Source organism: Oncorhynchus masou, chromosome 17 (assembly GCF_036934945.1).
Source record: "Oncorhynchus masou masou isolate Uvic2021 chromosome 17, UVic_Omas_1.1, whole genome shotgun sequence".
Classification (NCBI taxonomy): Eukaryota; Metazoa; Chordata; class Actinopteri; order Salmoniformes; family Salmonidae; genus Oncorhynchus; species Oncorhynchus masou.
The window spans coordinates 3,474,071-3,499,015 of record NC_088228.1 but is presented as its reverse complement, the minus strand read 5'-3'; the positions used below and the strand labels follow the sequence as shown (position 1 = coordinate 3,499,015).

General features: G+C 42.1%; 1 pseudogene; it reads left to right on the top strand.

Moving 5' to 3' along the window:
• LOC135558083 (piezo-type mechanosensitive ion channel component 2-like) overlaps window positions 1-24,945 on the top strand; it is a 243,148-nt pseudogene that overhangs the window by 192,305 nt on the left and 25,898 nt on the right.

Sequence of the window (24,945 nt, the reverse complement as noted above, 5' to 3'; positions counted from 1 at the left end):
TGAAAACATGTTTTTTGAAATTTGTGCAATTCTTTTTGTCAATGAAATACGGAAATACACTATATATACAAAGTTATGTGGACACCCCTTCAAATTAATGGATTCAGCTATTTCAGCCATACCCATTGCAGACAGGTGTATACAATCGAGCATACAGCCATGCAATCTCCGTAGACAAACATTGGCAGTAGAATGGCTTTACGGAATAGCTCAGTTACTTTCAATGTGGCACTGTCATAAGATTGCCAAAAAGTCAGTTCGTCAAATTTCTGCTCTGCTAGAGCGGCCCCGGTCAACTGGAAATGCTGTTTTTGTGAAGTGGAAACGTCTAGGAGCAACAACGGCTCAGCCGCGAAGTGGTAGACCAAACAAGCTCACAGAGCGCGTAAAAATGGTCTGTCGTTGGTTGCAACACTCACTACCGAGTTTCAAACTGCCTCTGGAAGCAATGTCAGCACAAGATCTGTTCGTTGGGAGCTTCATGAAATGGGTTTCCATGGTTGAGCAGCCGCACACAAGCCTAAGATCACCATGTTCAACGCAGTGCAAAAGTGTTCTCTGGAGTGATGAATCGCGCTTCACCATCAGGCAGTCCGACGGACGAATCTGGGTTTGGCGGATGCAAGGAGAACGTTACCTGCCCGAATGCATAGCACAAACTGTAAAGTTTGGGGGAGGAGGAAAATGGTCTGGGGCTTTTTGTCATGGTTCCGGCTAGGCCTCTTAGTTCCAGTGAAGGGAAATCGTAACGCTACACAATACAATGACATTCTAGACGATTCTGTGCCTCCAACTTTGTGGCAACAGTTTGGGAAAGGATTTTTGCTGTTTCAGCATGACAATGCCCCCGTGCACAAAGCGAGGTCCATGCAGAAATGGTTTATCGAGATCGGTGTGGAAGAACTTGACTGGCTTGCACAGAGCCTGGACCTAAACCCCATCAAACACATTTGGGGTGAATTGGAACGCCGGCTGTGAGCCAGGCCTTATCGCCCAACATCAGTGTCCGACCTCACTAATGCTCTTGTGGCTAAATGGAAGCAAGTCCCCAGTAGATGTTCCAACATCTAGTGGAAAGTCTTACCAGAAGAGTGAAAGCCAGTATAGCAGCAATGTTCCAACATCTAGTGGAAAGCCTTCCCAGAAGAGTGGAGGCTGTTATAGCAGCAATGTTCCAACATCTAGTGGAAAGCCTTCCCAGAAGAGTGAAAGCCAGTATAGCAGCAAAGGGCGGACCAACTCCATATTAATGCCCATGATTTTGAAATGAGATGTTTGACAAACAGGTGTATACTTTTGGCCATGTTGTGTATTTTTTTTGGTGCAGATTTGTGGGATGCTCTTAAAGGGGAAATTAATCTGTCACGCCCTGGTCTATATTTATTATGTTATCTTCATTTATTGGGTCAGGCCAGGGTGTGACATGGGTTTGTTTGTAGTGTGTTTCGTCTTGGGGTTGTGTGGGGTGTACAGATTAGTCTATGGCTGCCTGAGGCGGTTCTCAATCAGAGTCAGGTGATTATCGTTGTCTCTGATTGGGAACCATATTTAGGTAGCCTGGGTTTCACTGTGTGTTTGTGGGTGATTGTTCCTGTCTCTGTGTTTGTTGCACCAGTCAGGGCTGTTTCGGTTTTCGGCGTTTGTTGTTTTGTATTGTTCGTGTCTTTTCATCATTAAAGATGTATCGAACGAACCACGCTGCATTTTGGTCCGATCCTTGTTCCACCTCTTCGTCAGAGGAGGAGTTGGAAGAAACCCGTTACATAATCGTTATGAGTAAGGAACTATGACAATAATTCAAATAAACACTTTAATCTAAAAAAAAAGAAAACCGTTTGTCACAGAAAATAGATGATTTGCAGTATGGATCAGATGAGATGGAGGTCATTACCACTAATAAGGACATTTTAGACATGCCGCAGAATGTTTAAACACACCAAGATGTTCCACAAGCAGATGTCCACATACTTTTGGTCATGTAGTGTATCTCATTTATTCACACCTCTGAGTCAATACATGTTAGAATCACCTTTGGCAGCGATTTGAGCTATGAGTCTATCTGGTCTCCCCTAAGAGCTTTGCACACCTGGATTGTACAATATTTGCACGTATATTGTTTTTATAAATCTTCAAGCTCTGTCAAGTTGGTTGTTGATCATTGCTGTATATATAATATTTAAAAATATACATTTTCGGGGTTTGAAAAAATGAGTGCAGAATGCTAACTCCCGTTCGTGTAAGCTGGTAGCATAGCTAGCTATATACAAACCGCCGATGGTACTTTTTATAAGTGCAAGCAGTCAGCACGTATTGGGGTTGACCTCCATACCATTAAACTCAGATTTTTTACCTCAACATAGTGTGAAAGACACATAGAAACAGTAGGCACATTTTTCTGGGGTGCAATCAGGAAATTGAGTGGCGTTGCCATGGCATTTCCATTGTTTCAGTGAAATGCGATGGGATCTCTTTACTGCATCTATACTATTGTCGGGTTTTACTTGCATGTCTTCTCTTCTAGGTCGCCATCGTCATCAAGTACTTCTGCCAGTTTGGCTTTTTCCCCTTCAACCAGAACCCAAAGGTGAACGGGAATAAACCCTACCACCCTCCAAACATCATCGGAGTGGAGAAGAAAGACGGATACGTCGTCTATGACCTCATACAGCTTCTGGCGCTCTTCTTCCACAGGTCCATCCTGAAGGTACGCCTGATCTAGGATCAGGTCTTTCAGGTCTTTGTTATTATCAAATAGGTATTACCTACATCTCTTGGTCTCAGATCGTAATACAATGTGATTGTTTTGTTTCATACTCTATTGGTACCCTACCTTTCCTCTACACTCTCCCGTCGTAGTGTCATGGTCTCTGGGACGAAGACGACCTTAAGGACACCAAGAAGGAGATCCTTCGCCAGGACACTGAGTCGAAGGAAGACGAGAAGGAGAGGGACGCCACTCCCGTGCCGTCCTACCCCCGCGAGAGGAAGGGGTCGACACAGACCCTCAGGTCTATAAATCTGGGCGTGGGTACTTCCGTGGACTCCATGCACGTCCTCCAGCAACAGCAGCAGACCTACCAGAGAAGAAAGAGCTCCAGTGGAGGGTCTCATATCTCCCACCGCTCAGTCCACTCAGTACGCTCCGTACGCTCCAAGAGAGGTCAGGACACATACTTTACCTGGCAGCTTTATATTTACATTCCACATGTTAGTCATTTAGCAGACGCTCTCATCCAGAGCGACTTAGTGAGTGTCTTCCGTTTTCATATTTCTTCGTGCTTGTCCCCCGTGGGATTCGAACCCACAACCCTGGCATTGCAAGTGCCATGCACTCTATACTCTACTTTCCTTGGCTACTTACTGTATGTTATGTGGCTACTTACTGTACTTTACTGTATTTGGCTACTTACTGTACTTTATTTGACTACTTACTGTACTTTATGTGACTACTTACTGTACTTGACTTGACTACTTTTTTTTTTTTTTTTTTTTACCTTTATTTTACTAGGCAAGTCAGTTAAGAACAAATTCTTATTTTCAATGACGGCCTAGGAACAGTGGGTTAACTGCCTGTTCAGGGGCAGAACGACAGATTTTGTACCTTGTCAGCTCGGGGATTTGAACTTGCAACCTTTCAGTTACTAGTCCAACGCTCTAACCACTAGGCTACAGCCTCCACTCTTCTTACTGTACCTTACTTGACTTGACTACTTAATGTACTTGACTTGACTACTTACTGTACCTTACTTGACTTGACTACTTACTGTACTTTACTTGACTACTTACTGTAGCTTACTTGACTTGACTACTTACTGTACCTTACTTGACTACTTACTGTACCTTACCTGACTTGACTACTTACTGTACCTTACTTGACTTGACTACTTACTGTACCTTACTTGGCTACTTACTGTACTTGACTTGACTACTTACTGTACCTTACTTGGCTACTTACTGTACCTTACTTGGCTACTTACTGTACCTTACTTGACTACTTACTGTACTGTACTTTACTTGACTACTCACTGTACTTTACTTGACTACTTACTGTACTTTACTTGACTACTCACTGTACTTTACTTGACTACTTACTGTATGTTATGTGGCTACTTACTGTACTTTACTGTATTTGGCTACTTACTGTACTTTATGTGACTACTTACTGTACTTTATGTGACTACTTACTGTACTTTACTTGACTACGTACTGTACTTTATGTGACTACTTACTGTACATTACTGTATTTTGCTACTTACTGTACCTTACTTGACTTGACTACTTACTGTACCTTACTTGACTTGACTACTTACTGTACTTTACTTGACTACTTACTGTACCTTTCTTGACTTGACTACTTACTGTACTGTACTTTACTTGACTACTTACTGTACTTTACTTGACTACTTACTGTACTTTACTTGACTACTTACTGTACCTTACTTGACTTGACTACTTACTGTACCTTACTTGACTTGACTACTTACTGTACCTTACTTGGCTACTTACTGTTCTTTACTTGACTACCTACTGTACCTTACTTTATTTGGCTACTAACTGTACCTTACTTGGCTACTTACTGTACCTTACTTGACTACTTACTGTACTTTACATACCTTAAGGGAACATTTCGACATTTTCTGTATGGTTAGTGAGAAAGTCCATATTGCAAATGTACCGTCCCTTACTAGACTTCCGAAAACATTTGTAAAATTCGGGGACGGCGTCGGGCCGAGCGGCAGGGCCAGGCCTACCGGGAAGTCATCAAATGAACTTTGTCGGACATTCGGTTTTCGTTTTATAAAATAATCAAATTTTGGTCATTTTTCCGCTATCCCGGAAAATCCCACAAGAGGGCATAAGCAATCAAATTGCAATTTGACAAAACATCACGAATCACAACGGGGCCTTATCTCGAAAACTGAAAATATTTCGAAGCCGAAACTTGGTGAGCATAGGTTTGGCATAATGGGCAGTTGGCCCCGAACAAGATGGCGTCTAGGCCTCAACGGTTTTTGAGTTATGGCCATTTTTCTGGGATTAAAGGTCCAAAATGAAAATAGAGAAATTATTTTTTCACTCCACGTCAAATTCAAGGAGCCTCCGGTGTCAATAAAAAAAAATCAACCATTTATCTATCGTCAATTAAGAGAAATCGTACAATGACAGATTGGTGATGTTCAAATATAGGTGTTTTTTTCAACAGTTACAGATCCAGTTGCAGGGTGTTCATACGAATATTTTTAAAGTGTGCTGCGGAGCTCTGCGAGATTTCTGTAATTTTCTATGATTTTCTGAAATAACACACACTCACTAAACCCTCCGTAAATAACTCAGTTCTTAACGTAAAGACTTAAAACTCAGGATTCTGTAAAGGCACACCCCAATCAGGATATGGGTTTATTTATAGCTTCCTGTGCCAACAGGAAGTGCCTTAAATGGTGTCATAGTGGCTGTTTCCAAGGGTTAAAAAGGTCAGATCTTTTCAAAACTTCATATGTGTGATTAGGCAACCCTCCTGTACTGTAAAATCAGTCATTTCTCCCAACAGATGTCAAAGAAAAGCTCTCACACACACACACAGCAAGGATGGAGTGACAAAGCGCGGTGCTTAAAGACACAGAGAGCAGGCAATGGCATAAACATAATCCCAAGGCCGTGCCGAGTTCAACGAGATATCCCGCTTGACCGTAGCTCGCTCGGTCTAAGCGCAGCGACCATGAGAAAAGTAAGCCCAAAATTAAGCCTGCACCACAACGTCATTTGATTTTGGGTGACAGTGGCGGAACTGTTAGGTTTAGAAGGACAATTCAAACACAGGAATGTTCCTAAGGTCCTCCCGATCTGTGCAAGCCTAACCTTGACTGTGTGGCATTAACCCTTCACAGTTAAAAGAAGGTGTTTACATCAAACAGTTTGCATTGACTACTCTCCCCATAGGAATACATTGCCTGCTCCTCTAAATTCAACCTGAGGCCTATGTGGGTTATGAATGCCTTATGAACCTGTCTTTGATGACAGTCCATCAGGACACTATAAGGTCTACCTGTGTCGATTCTAAGCTTCCTGGACCAACCGGAAGTGGTTAAAATCGCCCTAAAAGTGTATACCCATACCCTGCCTGCAGTTTGATAGACAGAGTGCATTCAACCCTGTGTAAATCAATCAGTTTTTATAGTAAAGACTTAAAACTCAGGATTCTGTAATAGAATACCCCAATGAGGATGTGTGTTGAGTTATAGCTTCCTGTGCCAACCGGAAGTGCCATAATTGGTGTCTCATGGGCTGTTTCGAGGGGTTAAAAAAATCTGATATTTCCAAAACTTCATATATGTGATTAGGCAACCCCCATGAACTGTAAATCAGTCATTTTTCCCATAAAATTTCAAAGGAAAACTAAATCACACACACACACAGCTTGGAAGGAGGGACCCATTGGGGTGCGTAGAGACATACACTCCCTGCATTAGTTAACCTTGTTGGAACTTTTAAAGAACCGTCAGACCTAGAGTTCCGAAACTTTAGAATCCTGTTCTAGACCTCAGGTCGATAGTGCGTGGTGAGTTACGTCGCTCTAGAAGGTTCTCGGACCGAGAAACAGCCTCGTACATTTGCAATGACTTCAATTCATTTTGACCATTACAAAAATGGCGACATTTAGAAATGTCCCAGAGTCACAAGACTAGGTGCATTGTGACCGTCTCGGCCCATAGAGACAGAACCCAACGTTTCTGTCCGATAGCTCATTCAAGGACCCCATAGCAAGTAATTGAAAAAAGTGGATTTTCAGCACCAATTAGGGTTTTACTCGGACACCAAATGACCTATCGAGCCGAAACTTGGGATTCGGGGTCGCCTCAGCTAGGCCTACACATAACACAAGAAATGGACCCGCAGCTAGAACGTAACTACGTGTTTTATGTTTTTTTTATGGTTTGAACCGAAGGCGTTGTGAATTTTGGGCCAGCTCTGAAGTATGTGATACTTGGCTACTAAACGAGTTGGGAAAAGTGGGTTTGGTGTCAGTTTGTATCAGTTTGGTGTCAGAATGATATCAAATTGACTGATGGACGGTGACTTGCTGGTGACTCTTGTCCATTTGCAATATGTTTAAACAGTGAGGTACCATCACCAAAGGGTGACATTCTGAAATCAACCCTAACGAGCGATGGAGAGGTACCAGAATCACTGCCCAGCCACCCCGAGTTCATCGGGCCAGTCAATTTGTCATTCCTGCACGATTTTTATAGCATGACAAATTCGTGATGGTGAATGCCCAGTTAACCATATTGCAAATGCGCAGTGACTTTGCAAGAGTGAGAAAACACAAACAAATGGACATTCTGAAATCAACCCTAACGAGCGATGGAGAGGTACCAGAATCACTGCCCAGCCATCCCGAGTTCATCGGCCAGTCAATTTTGCATTCCTGCACGATTTTTATAGCATGACAAATTTGTGATGGTGAATGCCCATTGAACCGTATTGCAAATGCACAGTGACTTTGCAAAAGTGAGAAAACATAAACAAATGGACATGATGAAATCAACACCACGAGTGATGGAAAGGAACAACAATCACTGCCCGGCCATCCCGAGTTCATCAGGCCAGTCAATTTTGCATTTCTGCAGGATTTTTGAGCATGTCAAATTTCTTATGACATTTGGCCCCCACAAAACATATGCCTTATGCACAAGTAAAAAAAAAAAAAAAATATGATAATAAAATATGACTAAAGTATGTTGATACAGTTCTTATATGTGTGTAATTGACATGAAATTCGAAAGAAAAAACGGTCCAGAAAGCACTTTTTTAGGGGTGTGTGAAGTTTTTTATGAAATTTTGCAATTTTTGACTTTTGACTTCCTATGAAATCATATTGCAAATGGACCAAACATGTGCCTTATGCGCAAGTAATACAAAAAAAAATTATGACAATAAAATTGGACGAAAGTATATTCATACAGTTCTTACACATGTGTAATTGACAAAAAAAAAGCGAAGGAATTTCGAAAAACTGTCCAGAAAGCACTTTTTTAAGGGGTGATAAGTTTTTGACAAAAAATTCATTTTTAAAAAATTTGGCTTTTGGATGTTGACTTGGGGTCCATTACCTATATGAAAAACCACGGTGGAGCGCACACGCCACCTGTTGGATTTTTGAAGTGTTACAACTGGCAATTGCCATATGGCATTTGCAAAACATTTTGCATGAATCAATGCCGATTTGGGTGGTATTGTCCATCATGTACATGGTTTGTCCTATGCCAATGTTTTCCCATTCATTTTTGTCCATTTCAGGGGGGTATTCCCTTACTTGGCTACTTACTGTACTTTACTTGACTTGGCTACTTACTGTACTTTACTTGACTTGGCAACTTACTGTACTTTACTTGACTACTTACTGTACCTTACTTTACTTGACTACTTACTGTACCTTACTTGACTTGACTACTTTACTGTACCTTACTTGACCTGACTACTTACTGTACCTTACTTGGCTACTTACAGTACTTTACTTGACTACTTACTGTACTTTACTTGACTACTTACTGTACCTTACTTTATTTGGCTACTTACTGTACCTTACTTGGCTACTTACTGTACCTTACTTGGCTACTGTACTGTACTTTACTTGGCTACTTACTGTACTTTACTTGACTTGACTACTTACTGTACCTTACTTGGCTACTTACTGTACCTTACTTGGCTACTGTACTGTACTTTACTTGGCTACTTACTGTACTGTACCTTACTTGACTACTTACTGTACCTTACTTGACCTGACTACTTACTCTACCTTACTTGACTACTTACTGTACCTTACTTGACTACTTACTGTACCTTACTTGACTACTTACTGTACCTTACTTGCCTACTCACTTAACTTACCAACTTATTTTACTTAGCTAATTAGCCACTTTACTTTACAATAGGGATGGGGCCTTGCTCAATACATTTAGAGATGTAAGCTCATTAAATGTAGCCTTTAGCTCGTTGACATGTGTTGCCATCGTTTCCCCAGGCAGCACCAACTCCAGGAACAGTAGCCGTAGAGATTGGAGTGAGGTGTCAGTGCAGCAGAAGACCAAGAAACAGCTGATCATGGAGAAACTCAAAGAACAGATGATCAAAGCCAAGACCTTCACTATCAAGAGGTGGGCTTGATTGATTGATTAATTGATTTCTTAAATGGCTCTTTGTCATAGGTTAATTTTAACATAATATTCTTGTACATTTGTTTTGTATTCTCTCCAGGACCATGAAGGTGTACCTGCCCATCCGTCAGTTCTTCTACAACCTGCTCCATCCAGAGTACAGCGCTTTGACAGACGTCTATGTCCTCATGTTCCTGGCCGACACCGTCGACTTCATCATCATCGTCTTCGGTTTTTCTGCTTTTGGGGTACGTACGTGTAGCTAGTCTCTTTACATTTGACATGATCTTATCATCCCGTCGGAAACAGTCAGCAGGGTCCTGTGTGCCTCAGTCGGTCTTGGCAACACCAAAGTTATGGGTTCAATTCCCGCTCTGATCACATATTAAAAATGTGACATTAATTACTTCTTCTGCTCCTCAGAAACACTCAGCGGGAGCCGACTTCACGTCGTCTCTGTCGGAGGACCAGGTTCCCGGAGCCTTCCTGGTGATGATTCTGATCCAGTTTGGGACCATGGTGGTGGACCGGGCCCTGTACCTCAAGAAGACAGTGCTGGGGAAGGTCATCTTCCAGGTGATCCTGGTGTTCGGGATCCACTTCTGGATGTTCTTCATCCTCCCCGGACTCTCTGATAGGTAAATACTCACCTTGTGATGTTCATTTGTTAATTGGTTAATTAGTTACGGGATCCATATCTGTATGTTCTTCATCCTAACCAGACTCTGAGGTAACAACCTAACACTTCCTATAAATACCCTCTTCATAATGCATTATAATCACATGTATAATGCTTTATATACTAATGGTCATCATTTATTTCTGGATGTTCTTCATCCTGCCTGGAGTCGCTGAGAAATAGACTTCCCTCCTTTCTGTGTTAATTAGCTAATTCATCTGATATAAATTAATTTGATTGATTGAATTAGTTCATTTGTAAACATATCCATTTTTTTCAGATCTGCATGAGTCCCTATGGGGTAGGGGCTTGTGATCGATTAAGGATGTATCATTAGTAACTGTGTTTATCATTAGTAACCGTGTTTATCATTAGGAGCTGTGTTCAGCATTAGTAACTGTGTTTATCATTAGTAACCGTGTTTATCATTAGTAACCGTGTTTATCATTAGTAACCGTGTTTAGCCATAGTAACCGTGTTCAGCATTAGTAACCGTGTTTATAATTAGTAACCGTGTTTATCATTAGTAACCGTGTTTAGCCATAGTAACCGTGTTCAGCATTAGTAACCGTGTTTATAATTAGTAACCGTGTTCATCATTAGTAACCGTGTTTATCATTAGTAACTGTGTTTATCATTAGTAACTGTGTTTATCATTAGTAACCGTGTTTATCATTAGTAACCGTGTTTATCATTAGTAACCGTGTTCAGCATTAGTAACCGTGTTTTTCATTAGTAACCGTTTTATAATTAGTAATTGTGTTTATCATTAGTAACAGTGTTCAGCATTAGTAACCGTGTTTATCATTAGTAACCATGTTTATCATTAGTAACTGTGTTTATCATTAGTAACCGTGTTTATCATTAGTAACCATGTTTATCATTAGTAACTGTGTTTATCATTAGTAACTGTGTTTATCATTAGTAACCGTGTTTATCATTAGTAACCATGTTTATCATTAGTAACCGTGTTTAGCATTAGTAACCGTGTTCATCATTAGTAACCGTGTTTATCATTAGGTGCCGTGTTCAGCATTAGTAACCGTGTTTATCATTAGTAACCGTATTTATCATTAGTAACCGTATTTATCATTAGTAACCGTGTTTAGCATTAGGTGCCGTGTTTATCATTAGTAACTGTGTTTAGCATTAGTAACCGTGTTTATCATTAGTAACCATGTTTATCATTAGTAACCGTGTTTATCATTAGGAGCTGTGTTCAGCATTAGTAACTGTGTTTATCATTAGTAACCGTGTTTATCATTAGTAACCGTGTTTATCATTAGTAACCGTGTTTAGCCATAGTAACCGTGTTCAGCATTAGTAACCGTGTTTATAATTAGTAACCGTGTTTATCATTAGTAACCGTGTTTAGCCATAGTAACCGTGTTCAGCATTAGTAACCGTGTTTATAATTAGTAACCGTGTTCATCATTAGTAACCGTGTTTATCATTAGTAACTGTGTTTATCATTAGTAACCGTGTTTATCATTAGTAACCGTGTTTATCATTAGTAACCGTGTTTATCATTAGTAACCGTGTTCAGCATTAGTAACCGTGTTTTTCATTAGTAACCGTTTTATAATTAGTAATTGTGTTTATCATTAGTAACAGTGTTCAGCATTAGTATCCGTGTTTATCATTAGTAACCATGTTTATCATTAGTAACTGTGTTTATCATTAGTAACCGTGTTTATCATTAGTAACCATGTTTATCATTAGTAACTGTGTTTATCATTAGTAACTGTGTTTATCATTAGTAACCGTGTTTATCATTAGTAACCATGTTTATCATTAGTAACCGTGTTTATCATTAGTAACCGTGTTCATCATTAGTAACCGTGTTTATCATTAGGTGCCGTGTTCAGCATTAGTAACCGTGTTTATCATTAGTAACCGTATTTATCATTAGTAACCGTATTTATCATTAGTAACCGTGTTTAGCATTAGGTGCCGTGTTTATCATTAGTAACTGTGTTTAGCATTAGTAACCGTGTTTATAATTAGTAACCGTGTTTATCATTAGTAACTGTGTTTAGCATTAGTAACTGTGTTTATCATTAGTAACCGTGTTCAGCATTAGTAACCGTGTTTAGCATTTGTAACTGTGTTTATCATTAGTAACCGTGTTCAGCATTAGTAACCGTGTTTATCATTAGTAACCGTGTTCAGCATTAGTAACCGTGTTTATCATTAGTAACTGTGTTCAGCATTAGTAACCGTGTTTAGCATTAGTAACCGTGTTTATCATTAGTAACCGTGTTCAGCATTAGTAACCGTGTTCAGCATTAGTAAACGTGTTTATCATTAGTAACCGTGTTCAGCATTAGTAACCGTGTTCAGCATTAGTAACCGTGTTCAGCATTAGTAACCGTGTTCAGCATTAGTAACCGTGTTCAGCATTAGTAACCGTGTTCAGCATTAGTAACCGTGTTCAGCATTAGTAACCGTGTTTAGCATTAGTAACCGTGTTTATCATTAGTAACCGTGTTTATCATTAGTAACCGTGTTCAGCATTAGTAAACGTGTTTAGCATTAGTAACCGTGTTTATCATTAGTAACCGTGTTCAGCATTAGTAACCGTGTTCAGCATTAGTAACCGTGTTTATCATTAGTAACCGTGTTTAGCCATAGTAACCGTGTTCAGCATTAGTAACCGTGTTTATAATTAGTAACCGTGTTCATCATTAGTAACCGTGTTTATCATTAGTAACTGTGTTTATCATTAGTAACCGTGTTTATCATTAGTAACCGTGTTTATCATTAGTAACCGTGTTTATCATTAGTAACCGTGTTCAGCATTAGTAACCGTGTTTTTCATTAGTAACCGTTTTATAATTAGTAATTGTGTTTATCATTAGTAACAGTGTTCAGCATTAGTAACCGTGTTTATCATTAGTAACCATGTTTATCATTAGTAACTGTGTTTATCATTAGTAACCGTGTTTATCATTAGTAACCATGTTTATCATTAGTAACTGTGTTTATCATTAGTAACTGTGTTTATCATTAGTAACCGTGTTTATCATTAGTAACCATGTTTATCATTAGTAACCGTGTTTAGCATTAGTAACCGTGTTCATCATTAGTAACCGTGTTTATCATTAGGTGCCGTGTTCAGCATTAGTAACCGTGTTTATCATTAGTAACCGTATTTATCATTAGTAACCGTATTTATCATTAGTAACCGTGTTTAGCATTAGGTGCCGTGTTTATCATTAGTAACTGTGTTTAGCATTAGTAACCGTGTTTATCATTAGTAACCATGTTTATCATTAGTAACCGTGTTTATCATTAGGAGCTGTGTTCAGCATTAGTAACTGTGTTTATCATTAGTAACCGTGTTTATCATTAGTAACCGTGTTTATCATTAGTAACCGTGTTTAGCCATAGTAACCGTGTTCAGCATTAGTAACCGTGTTTATAATTAGTAACCGTGTTTATCATTAGTAACCGTGTTTAGCCATAGTAACCGTGTTCAGCATTAGTAACCGTGTTTATAATTAGTAACCGTGTTCATCATTAGTAACCGTGTTTATCATTAGTAACTGTGTTTATCATTAGTAACCGTGTTTATCATTAGTAACCGTGTTTATCATTAGTAACCGTGTTTATCATTAGTAACCGTGTTCAGCATTAGTAACCGTGTTTATCATTAGTAACTGTGTTTATCATTAGTAACTGTGTTTATCATTAGTAACCGTGTTTTATCATTAGTAACCATGTTTATCATTAGTAACCGTGTTTATCATTAGTAACCGTGTTTATCATTAGTAACTGTGTTTATCATTAGGTGCCGTGTTCAGCATTAGTAACCGTGTTTATCATTAGTAACCATGTTTATCATTAGTAACCGTGTTTATCATTAGTAACCGTGTTTAGCATTAGGTGCCGTGTTTATCATTAGTAACTGTGTTTAGCATTAGTAACCGTGTTTATAATTAGTAACCGTGTTTATCATTAGTAACTGTGTTTAGCATTAGTAACTGTGTTTATCATTAGTAACCGTGTTCAGCATTAGTAACCGTGTTTTCATTAGTAATTAGTAACTGTGTTTATCATTAGTAACGTGTTTAGCATTAGTAACTGTGTTTATCATTGTTCAGCATTAGTAACCGTGTTTATCATTAGTAACCGTGTTCAGCATTAGTAACCGTGTTTATCATTAGTAACTGTGTTCAGCATTAGTAACCGTGTTTAGCATTAGTAACCGTGTTTATCATTAGTAACCGTGTTCAGCATTAGTAACCGTGTTCAGCATTAGTAAACGTGTTTATCATTAGTAACCGTGTTCAGCATTAGTAACCGTGTTCAGCATTAGTAACCGTGTTCAGCATTATTAACCGTGTTCAGCATTAGTAACCGTGTTCAGCATTAGTAACCGTGTTCAGCATTAGTAACCGTGTTTAGCATTAGTAACCGTGTTTATCATTAGTAACCGTGTTTATCATTAGTAACCGTGTTCAGCATTAGTAACCGTGTTTAGCATTAGTAACCGTGTTTATCATTAGTAACCGTGTTCAGCATTAGTAACCGTGTTCAGCATTAGTAACCGTGTTTATCATTAGTAACCGTGTTTAGCCATAGTAACCGTGTTTATCATTAGTAACCGTGTTTAGCATTAGTAACCGTGTTTAGCATTAGTAACCGTGTTTATCATTAGTAACCGTGTTTATCATTAGTAACCGTGTTTAGCATTAGTAACCGTGTTTATAATTAGTAACCGTGTTCAGCATTAGTAACCGTGTTTATCATTAGTAACCGTGTTTAGCATTAGTAACCGTGTTTATAATTAGTAACCATGTTTATCATTAGTAACCGTGTTTAGCCATAGTAACCGTGTTTATCATTAGTAACCGTGTTTAGCATTAGTAACCGTGTTTAGCATTAGTAACCGTGTTTATCATTAGTAACCGTGTTTATCATTAGTAACCGTGTTCAGCATTAGTAACCGTGTTTATCATTAGTAACCGTGTTTATCATTAGTAACCGTGTTCAGCATTAGTAACCGTGTTTATCATTAGTAACCGTGTTTAGCCATAGTAACCGTGTTCAGCATTAGTAACCGTGTTTATCATTAGTAACCGTGTTTAGCATTAGTAACCGTGTTCAGCATTAGTAACCGTGTTTATCATTAGTAACCGTGTTTAGCCATAGTAACCGTGTTTATCATTAGTAACCGTGTTTAGCATTAGTAACCGTGTTTATAATTAGTAACCGTGTTCATCATTAGTAACTGTGTTTATCATTAGTAACCGTGTTTATCATTAGTAACCGTGTTTAGCATTAGTAACCGTGTTTATCATTAGTAACCGTGTTCATCATTAGTAACCGTGTTTATCATTAGTAACCGTGTTCAGCATTAGTAACCGTGTTTATCATTAGTAACCGTGTTCAGCATTAGTAACCGTGTTCAGCATTAGTAACCGTGTTCAGCATTAGTAACCGTGTTTATCATTAGTAACCGTGTTTATCATTAGTAACCGTGTTTATCGTTAGTAATTGTGTTTATCATTAGTAACAGTGTTCAGCATTAGTAACCGTGTTTAGCATTAGTAACCGTGTTTATCATTAGTAACCGTGTTTATCATTAGTAACCGTGTTTATCGTTAGTAACCGTGTTTATCGTTAGTAACCGTGTTTATCATTAGTAACCTTGTTTATCATTAGTAACCGTGTTCAGCATTAGTAACCGTGTTTATCATTAGTAACCGTGTTCATCATTAGTAACTGTGTTTAGCATTAGTAACTGTGTTTATCATTAGTAACTGTGTTTATCATTAGTAACTGTGTTTATCATTAGTAACCGTGTTTATCATTAGTAACCGTGTTTATCATTAGTAACCGTGTTCAGCATTAGTAACCGTGTTTAGCAATAGTAACCGTGTTTATCATTAGTAACCGTGTTCAGCATTAGGAGCCATGTTTAGCATTAGTAACCGTGTTTAGCATTAGTAACCGTGTTTATCAGGTTTTGTACCTCTGTCCACTTTGCAGGCGTTTCAATGAGAACACAGTAGCCAAGCTGTGGTACTTTATCAAGTGTATCTACTTTGGGCTGTCAGCCTATCAGATCCGCTGTGGCTACCCCACCAGGGTCCTGGGTAACTGCCTCACCAAGAGCTACAACTACACCAACCTCTTCATGTTTCAAGGGTGAGTTTGGACATGGAAGGATGTAGTAAGACATTCAACTCATATATTCAAGTCACATTCAACATACAGTGACTTGCGAAAATTTTCAGACTCCTTTTTGTTACGTTACAGCTAAAACCTACCCACAATACCCCATAATGACAAAAAAAATATTGCAAATTTATGAAAACATTTAAAACAGAAATACCTTATTTACATCAGTATTCCGACCCTTTGCTATGAGACTCGAAATTGAGCTCAAGTGCATCCTGTTTACATTGATCATCATTGAGATGTTTCTACAACTTCTCTGGATTCCGCCATTGGAAAACCTGCTCCAGAGCGCTCAGGACCTCAGACTGGGTGGAAGGTTCACCTTCCAACAGGACAACGACCCTAAGCACACAGGCAAGACAAGGCAGGAGTGGCTTCGGGACAAGTCTCTGAAATTCCTTGAGTGGCCCAGCCAGAAACCGGACTTGAACCTGATCTAACATCTCTCGAGAGACCTGAAAATTGCTGTGCTGCGACGCTCCCCATCCAACCTGACAGAGTGCGAGAGGATCTGTGGAGAAGAATGGGAGAAATTCCACAAATACAGGTGTGCCAAACGTCATACCAAAGAAGACTGGAGGCTGTAATCGCTGCCAAAGGTGCTTCAACAAAGTACTGATTAAAGGGTCTGATACTTATGTGAACGTGATGTTTAAGTTTTAAATTTTTTAAACATTTGCAAACTTTTCTACCAACCTGTTTTTGCTTTGTCATTATGGGTTATTGTGTGTTGATTGATAAGGGGGAAAAAAAACTATTTAATCCATTTTAGAATAAGACTGTAACTTAACAAAATGTGGTAAAAGGGTCAAGGGTTCTGAATACTTATAGAATGTACTGAATACCACTGTTGCACAATGTACAAGTCTCAAAATGTGCACCAGGGTTGTAGTACTCGAGTCCCGGACTCGTAACTTGACTAAGACTCGACCAGTAGTCACAAATTCTCTCTCCCTTGTGTAATTCAACATGCTATATATGAGAAATAGGCTGTGAATTGAGTGTCTTAACCCCAGTGTTCCCCTGCCAGGTTCCGTATGATCCCGTTCCTGTCTGAGTTGCGTGCGGTGATGGACTGGGTCTGGACCGACACCTCTCTGTCTTTATCCTCTTGGATCTGTGTGGAAGATATCTACGCTCACATCTTTGTTCTCAAGTGCTGGAGGGAGTCTGAGAGGGTAGGTTGTGTATCCTCGAACCGAAAGCTTCACACCTCTTTACTTTTTCCACATGTTGTTGTGTTACAGATGGAAATTCAGATGGGGGTTATTTTTTTATCACTTCCCTACGCACAATACCCCATAATGTCAAAGTGAGATGATGTTTATAGACATTTTTACAAATGAATTAAAAATGATAAGTATTCAACCCCTTTGTTATGTAAAGCCTAAATAACTTCAGGTGGTATCCTCAGTCCATAACTATAGTCCTCCTCTCCAGTTGTATCCTCAGTCCATAACTATAGTCCTCTCCTCTCCAGTTGTATCCTCAGTCCATAACTATAGTCCTCCTCTCCTCTCCAGTTGTATCCTCAGTCCATAACTATAGTCCTCTCCTCTCCAGTGGTATCCTCAGTCCATAACTATAGTCCTCTCCTCTCCAGTGGTATCCTCAGTCCACACCTATAGTCCTCTCCTCTCCAGTTGTATCCTCAGTCCATAACTATAGTCCTCCTCTCCTCTCCAGTGGTATCCTCAGTCCATAACTATAGTCCTCTCCTCTCCAGTGGTATCCTCAGTCCATAACTATAGTCCTCTCCTCTCCAGTTGTATCCTCAGTCCATAACTATAGTCCTCTCCTCTCCAGTTGTATCCTCAGTCCATAACTATAGTCCTCTCCTCTCCAGTGGTATCCTCAGTCCATAACTATAGTCCTCCTCTCCAGTTGTATCCTCAGTCCATAACTATAGTCCTCCTCTCCTCTCCAGTGGTATCCTCAGTCCATAACTATAGTCCTCTCCTCTCCAGTGGTATCCTCAGTCCATAACTATAGTCCTCTCCTCTCCAGTGGTATCCTCAGTCCATAACTATAGTCCTCCTCTCCTCTCCAGTGGTATCCTCAGTCCATAACTATAGTCCTCCTCTCCTCTCCAGTTGTATCCTCAGCCCATAACTATAGTCCTCTCCTCTCCAGTGGTATCCTCAGTCCATAACTATAGTCCTCTCCTCTCCAGTGGTATCCTCAGTCCACACCTATAGTCCTCCTCTCCTCTCCAGTTGTATCCTCAGCCCATAACTATAGTCCTCTCCTCTCCAGTGGTATCCTCAGTCCATAACTATAGTCCTCCTCTCCTCTCTTCTCCAGTGGTATCCTCAGCCCATAACTATAGTCCTCTCCTCTCCAGTGGTATCCTCAGTCCATAACTATAGTCCTCTCCTCTCCAGTGGTATCCTCAGTCCATAACTATAGTCCTCTCCTCTCCAGTGGTATCCTCAGTCCATAACTATAGTCCTCTCCTCTCCAGTGGTATCCTCAGTCCATAACTATAGTCCTCTCCTCTCCAGTTGTATCCTCAGTCCATAACTATAGTCCTCTCCTCTCCAGTGGTATCCTCAGTCCATAACTGTAGTCCTCCTCTCCTCTCCAGTGGTATCCTCAGTCCATAACTATAGTCCTCCTCTCCTCTCCAGTGGTATCCTCAGCCCATAACTATAGTCCTCTCCTCTCCAGTTGTATCCTCAGTCCACACCTGTAGTCCTCCTCTCCTCTCCAGTGGTATCCTCAGCCCATAACTATAGTCCTCTCCTCTCCAGTTGTATCCTCAGTCCACACCTATAGTCCTCCTCTCCAGTTGTATCCTCAGTCCATAACTATAGTCCTCCTCTCCTCTCCAGTTGTATCCTCAGCCCATAACTATAGTCCTCTCCTCTCCAGTGGTATCCTCAGTCCATAACTATAGTCCTCCTCTCCTCTCTTCTCCAGTGGTATCCTCAGCCCATAACTATAGTCCTCTCCTCTCCAGTGGTATCCTCAGTCCATAACTATAGTCCTCTCCTCTCCAGTGGTATCCTCAGTCCATAACTATAGTCCTCTCCTCTCCAGTGGTATCCTCGGTCCATAACTATAGTCCTCCTCTCCTCTCTTCTCCAGTGGTATCCTCAGTCCATAACTATAGTCCTCCTCTCCTCTCCAGTGGTATCCTCAGTCCATAACTATAGTCCTCTCCTCTCCAGTGGTATCCTCAGTCCATAACTATAGTCCTCTCCTCTCCAGTGGTATCCTCATTCCATAACTGTAGTCCTCCTCTCCTCTCCAGTGGTATCCTCGGTCCATAACTATAGTCCTCCTCTCCTCTCTTCTCCAGTGGTATCCTCATTCCATAACTATAGTCCTCCTCTCCTCTCCAGTGGTATCCTCAGTCCATAACTATAGTCCTCCTCTCCTCTCCAGTGGTATCCTCAGTCCATAACTATAGTCCTCCTCTCCTCTCCAGTGGTATCCTCAGTCCATAACTATAGTCCTCCTCTCCAGTGGTATCCTCAGTCCATAACTATAGTCCTCCTCTCCTCTCCAGTGGTATCCTCAGTCCATAACTATAGTCCTCTCCTCTCCAGTGGTATCCTCAGTCCATAACTATAGTCCTCTCCTCTCCAGTGGTATCCTCAGTCCATAACTATAGTCCTCTCCTCTCCAGTTGTATCCTCAGCCCATAACTATAGTCCTCTCCTCTCCAGTGGTATCCTCACCCCATAACTATAGTCCTCTCCTCTCCAGTGGTATCCTCAATCCATAACTATAGTCCTCCTCTCCTCTCCAGTGGTATCCTCAGCCCATAACTATAGTCCTCCTCTCCTCTCCAGTGGTATCCTCAGTCCATACCTATAGTCCTCTCCTCTCCAGTGGTATCCTCAGTCCATAACTATAGTCCTCCTCTCCAGTGGTATCCTCAGTCCATAACTATAGTCCTCCTCTCCAGTGGTATCCTCAATCCATAACTATAGTCCTCCTCTCCTCTCCAGTGGTATCCTCAGTCCATAACTATAGTCCTCTCCTCTCCAGTGGTATCCTCAGTCCATAACTATAGTCCTCCTCTCCAGTGGTATCCTCAGTCCATAACTATAGTCCTCTCCTCTCCAGTTGTATCCTCAGTCCATAACTATAGTCCTCCTCTCCTCTCCAGTGGTATCCTCAGTCCACACCTATAGTCCTCTCCTCTCCAGTGGTATCCTCAGTCCATAACTATAGTCCTCCTCTCCAGTGGTATCCTCAGCCCATAACTATAGTCCTCTCCTCTCCAGTGGTATCCTCAGTCCATAACTATAGTCCTCCTCTCCAGTGGTATCCTCAGCCCATAACTATAGTCCTCTCCTCTCCAGTGGTATCCTCAGTCCATAACTATAGTCCTCTCCTCTCCAGTGGTATCCTCAGTCCATAACTATAGTCCTCTCCTCTCCAGTGGTATCCTCAGTCCATAACTATAGTCCTCTCCTCTCCAGTGGTATCCTCAGCCCATAACTATAGTCCTCTCCTCTCCAGTGGTATCCTCAGTCCACACCTATAGTCCTCTCCTCTCCAGTGGTATCCTCAGTCCATAACTATAGTCCTCTCCTCTCCAGTGGTATCCTCAGTCCACACCTATAGTCCTCTCCTCTCCAGTGGTATCCTCAGTCCATAACTATAGTCCTCTCCTCTCCAGTGGTATCCTCAGCCCATAACTATAGTCCTCTCCTCTCCAGTGGTATCCTCAGTCCATAACTATAGTCCTCCTCTCCAGTGGTATCCTCAGCCCATAACTATAGTCCTCTCCTCTCCAGTTGTATCCTCAGTCCATAACTATAGTCCTCTCCTCTCCTCTCCAGTGGTATCCTCAGTCCATAACTATAGTCCTCTCCTCTCCTCTCCAGTGGTATCCTCAGTCCATAACTATAGTCCTCTCCTCTCCTCTCCAGTGGTATCCTCAGTCCATAACTATAGTCCTCCTCTCCTCTCCAGTGGTATCCTCAGTCCATAACTATAGTCCTCTCCTCTCCAGTTGTATCCTCAGCCCATAACTATAGTCCTCTCCTCTCCAGTGGTATCCTCAGTCCATAACTATAGTCCTCTCCTCTCCAGTGGTATCCTCAGTCCATAACTATAGTCCTCCTCTCCTCTCCAGTGGTATCCTCAGTCCATAACTATAGACCTCTCCTCTCCAGTGGTATCCTCAGTCCATAACTGTAGTCCTCCTCTCCTCTCCAGTGGTATCCTCAGTCCACACCTATAGTCCTCTCCTCTCCAGTGGTATCCTCAGTCCATAACTATAGACCTCTCCTCTCCAGTGGTATCCTCAGTCCATAACTATAGTCCTCCTCTCCTCTCCAGTGGTATCCTCAGTCCACACCTATAGTCCTCTCCTCTCCAGTGGTATCCTCAGTCCATAACTATAGACCTCTCCTCTCCAGTGGTATCCTCAGTCCATAACTATAGTCCTCCTCTCCTCTCCAGTGGTATCCTCAGTCCACACCTATAGTCCTCTCCTCTCCAGTGGTATCCTCAGTCCATAACTATAGTCCTCCTCTCCTCTCCAGTGGTATCCTCAGTCCATAACTATAGTCCTCTCCTCTCCAGTGGTATCCTCAGTCCACACCTATAGTCCTCTCCTCTCCAGTGGTATCCTCAGCCCATAACTATAGTCCTGCTCTCCCCCTCCCCCTCCAGAGATACCCCCAGCCGCGGGGCCAGGCGAAGAAGCCGGTGGTGAAGTATGGGATGGGAGGGATGATCGTCATGCTTCTGATCTGTATCATCTGGTTCCCTCTACTCTTCATGTCTCTGATCAAGTCTGTGGTGGGGGTGGTCAACAGACCACTGGACGTCTCCTTCTCCATCACCCTGGCCGGGTTCCAGGTGCTGTAGCAGCTCAGAACCTAGGCTCTACTACTGATAGGTCCATTAGGTGATTGGGATCAGTCAGTCAGACAGTTTGTTTTGTTCTGTAGATTACATCTCTACGTTATGTTTTCCAGCCGATCTTCACTATGAGTGCTCAGCAGAACCAGCTCAGAGAAGTCTCCAAACATGACATCTATGGCACCTTCATGAGCTCATACCAGTCCTATCCTGTAAGTACACGAATACAAGTATTTTATGCGACTACTATGTGTGTTGTCTCACTGGGTTGGTGGTCGAACATAGGACAAATCTCCATAGTAACCGAGGGACAATATTCTCACCCCTCCTGTCCTCCCCCAACAGGAAGCGATGCGGTGGTTGGAGTACTACATGCCAGAGGATCTGACCATAGCTGAGTTGGAGGGCAGCTCTAACAGTCTGTGGACCATCAGTCCTCCCAGTAGAACTAACATCATGGAGATGCTCAGCTCCAAGGAGCAGTTCCCCATCACTGTAGCTTGGTCTATCCAACGGTAAGAACAGTCCCCCATTACTGTAGCTTGGTCTATCCAACGGTAAGAACAGTCCCCCATCACTGTAGCTTGGTCTATCCAACGGTAAGAACAGTCCCCCATTACTGTAGCTTGGTCTATCCAACGGTAAGAACAGTCCCCCATTACTGTAGCTTGGTCTGTCCAACGGTAAGAACAGTCCCCCATCACTGTAGCTTGGTCTATCCAACGGTAAGAACAGTCCCCCATTACTGTAGCTTGGTCTGTCCAACGGTACGAACAGTCCCCCATCACTGTATCTTGGTCTATCCAACGGTAAGAACAGTCCCCCATCACTGTAGCTTGGTCTGTCCAACGGTAAGAACAGTCCCCCATCACTGTAGCTTGGTCTATCCAACGGTAAGAACAGTCCCCCATCACTGTAGCTTGGTCTATCCAACGGTAAGAACAGTCCCCCATTACTGTAGCTTGGTCTATCCAACGGTAAGAACAGTCCCCCATTACTGTAGCTTGGTCTATCCAACGGTAAGAACAGTCCCCCATTACTGTAGCTTGGTCTATCCAACGGTACGAACAGTCCCCCATCATTACTGTAGCTTGGTCTATCCAACGGTAAGAACAGTCCCCCATTACTGTAGCTTGGTCTATCCAACGGTAAGAACAGTCCCCCATTACTGTAGCTTGGTCTATCCAACGGTAAGAACAGTCACCCATTACTGTAGCTTGGTCTATCCAACGGTACGAACAGTCCCCCATTACTGTAGCTTGGTCTATCCAACGGTAAGAACAGTCCCCCATTACTGTAGCTTGGTCTGTCCAACGGTAAGAACAGTCCCCCATCACTGTAGCTTGGTCTATCCAACGGTAAGAACAGTCCCCCATCACTGTAGCTTGGTCTGTCCAACGGTAAGAACAGTCCCCCATTACTGTAGCTTGGTCTATCCAACGGTAAGAACAGTCCCCCATCACTGTAGCTTGGTCTGTCCAACGGTACGAACAGTCCCCCATTACTGTAGCTTGGTCTATCCAACGGTAAGAACAGTCCCCCATTACTGTAGCTTGGTCTATCCAACGGTAAGAACAGTCTCCCATCACTGTAGCTTGGTCTATCCAATGGTAAGAACAGTCTCCCATCACTGTAGCTTGGTCTATCCAACGGTAAGAACAGTCCCCCATCACTGTAGCTTGGTCTATCCAACGGTAAGAACAGTCCCCCATTACTGTAGCTTGGTCTATCCAACGGTAAGAACAGTCCCCCATTACTGTAGCTTGGTCTGTCCAACGGTAAGAACAGTCCCCCATCACTGTAGCTTGGTCTATCCAACGGTAAGAACAGTCCCCCATTACTGTAGCTTGGTCTATCCAACGGTAAGAACAGTCCCCCATCACTGTAGCTTGGTCTGTCCAACGGTAAGAACAGTCCCCCATCACTGTAGCTTGGTCTATCCAACGGTAAGAACAGTCCCCCATCACTGTAGCTTGGTCTATCCAACGGTAAGAACAGTCCCCCATCACTGTAGCTTGGTCTATCCAACGGTAAGAACAGTCCCCCATCACTGTAGCTTGGTCTATCCAACGGTAAGAACAGTCCCCCATCACTGTAGCTTGGTCTATCCAACGGTAAGAACAGTTCCCCATCACTGTAGCTTGGTCTATCCAACGGTAAGAACAGTCCCCCATCACTGTAGCTTGGTCTATCCAACGGTAGGAACAGTCCCCCATTACTGTAGCTTGGTCTATCCAACGGTAAGAACAGTCCCCCATTACTGTAGCTTGGTCTATCCAACGGTACGAACAGTCCCCCATTACTGTAGCTTGGTCTATCCAACGGTAAGAACAGTCCCCCATCACTGTAGCTTGGTCTATCCAACGGTAAGAACAGTCCCCCATCACTGTAGCTTGGTCTATCCAACGGTAAGAACAGTCCCCCATCACTGTAGCTTGGTCTATCCAACGGTAAGAACAGTCCCCCATTACTGTAGCTTGGTCTATCCAACGGTAAGAACAGTCCCCCATCACTGTAGCTTGGTCTATCCAACGGTAAGAACAGTCCCCCATCACTGTAGCTTGGTCTATCCAACGGTAAGAACAGTCCCCCATCACTGTAGCTTGGTCTATCCAACGGTAAGAACAGTCCCCCATCACTGTAGCTTGGTCTATCCAACGGTAAGAACGGTCTCCCATCACTGTATCTTGGTCTATCCAACGGTAAGAACAGTCTCCCATCACTGTAGCTTGGTCTATCCAACGGTAAGAACAGTCTCCCATCACTGTAGCTTGGTCTATCCAACGGTAAGAACAGTTCCCTATCACTGTATCTTGGTCTATCCAACGGTAAGAACAGTCTCCCATCACTGTATCTTGGTCTATCCAACGGTAAGAACAGTCTCCCATCACTGTAGCTTGGTCTATCCAACGGTAAGAACAGTTCCCCATCACTGTATCTTGGTCTATCCAACGGTAAGAACAGTCTCCCATCACTGTAGCTTGGTCTATCCAACGGTAAGAACAGTTCCCCATCACTGTATCTTGGTCTATCCAACGGTAAGAACAGTCTCCCATCACTGTATCTTGGTCTATCCAACGGTAAGAACAGTCT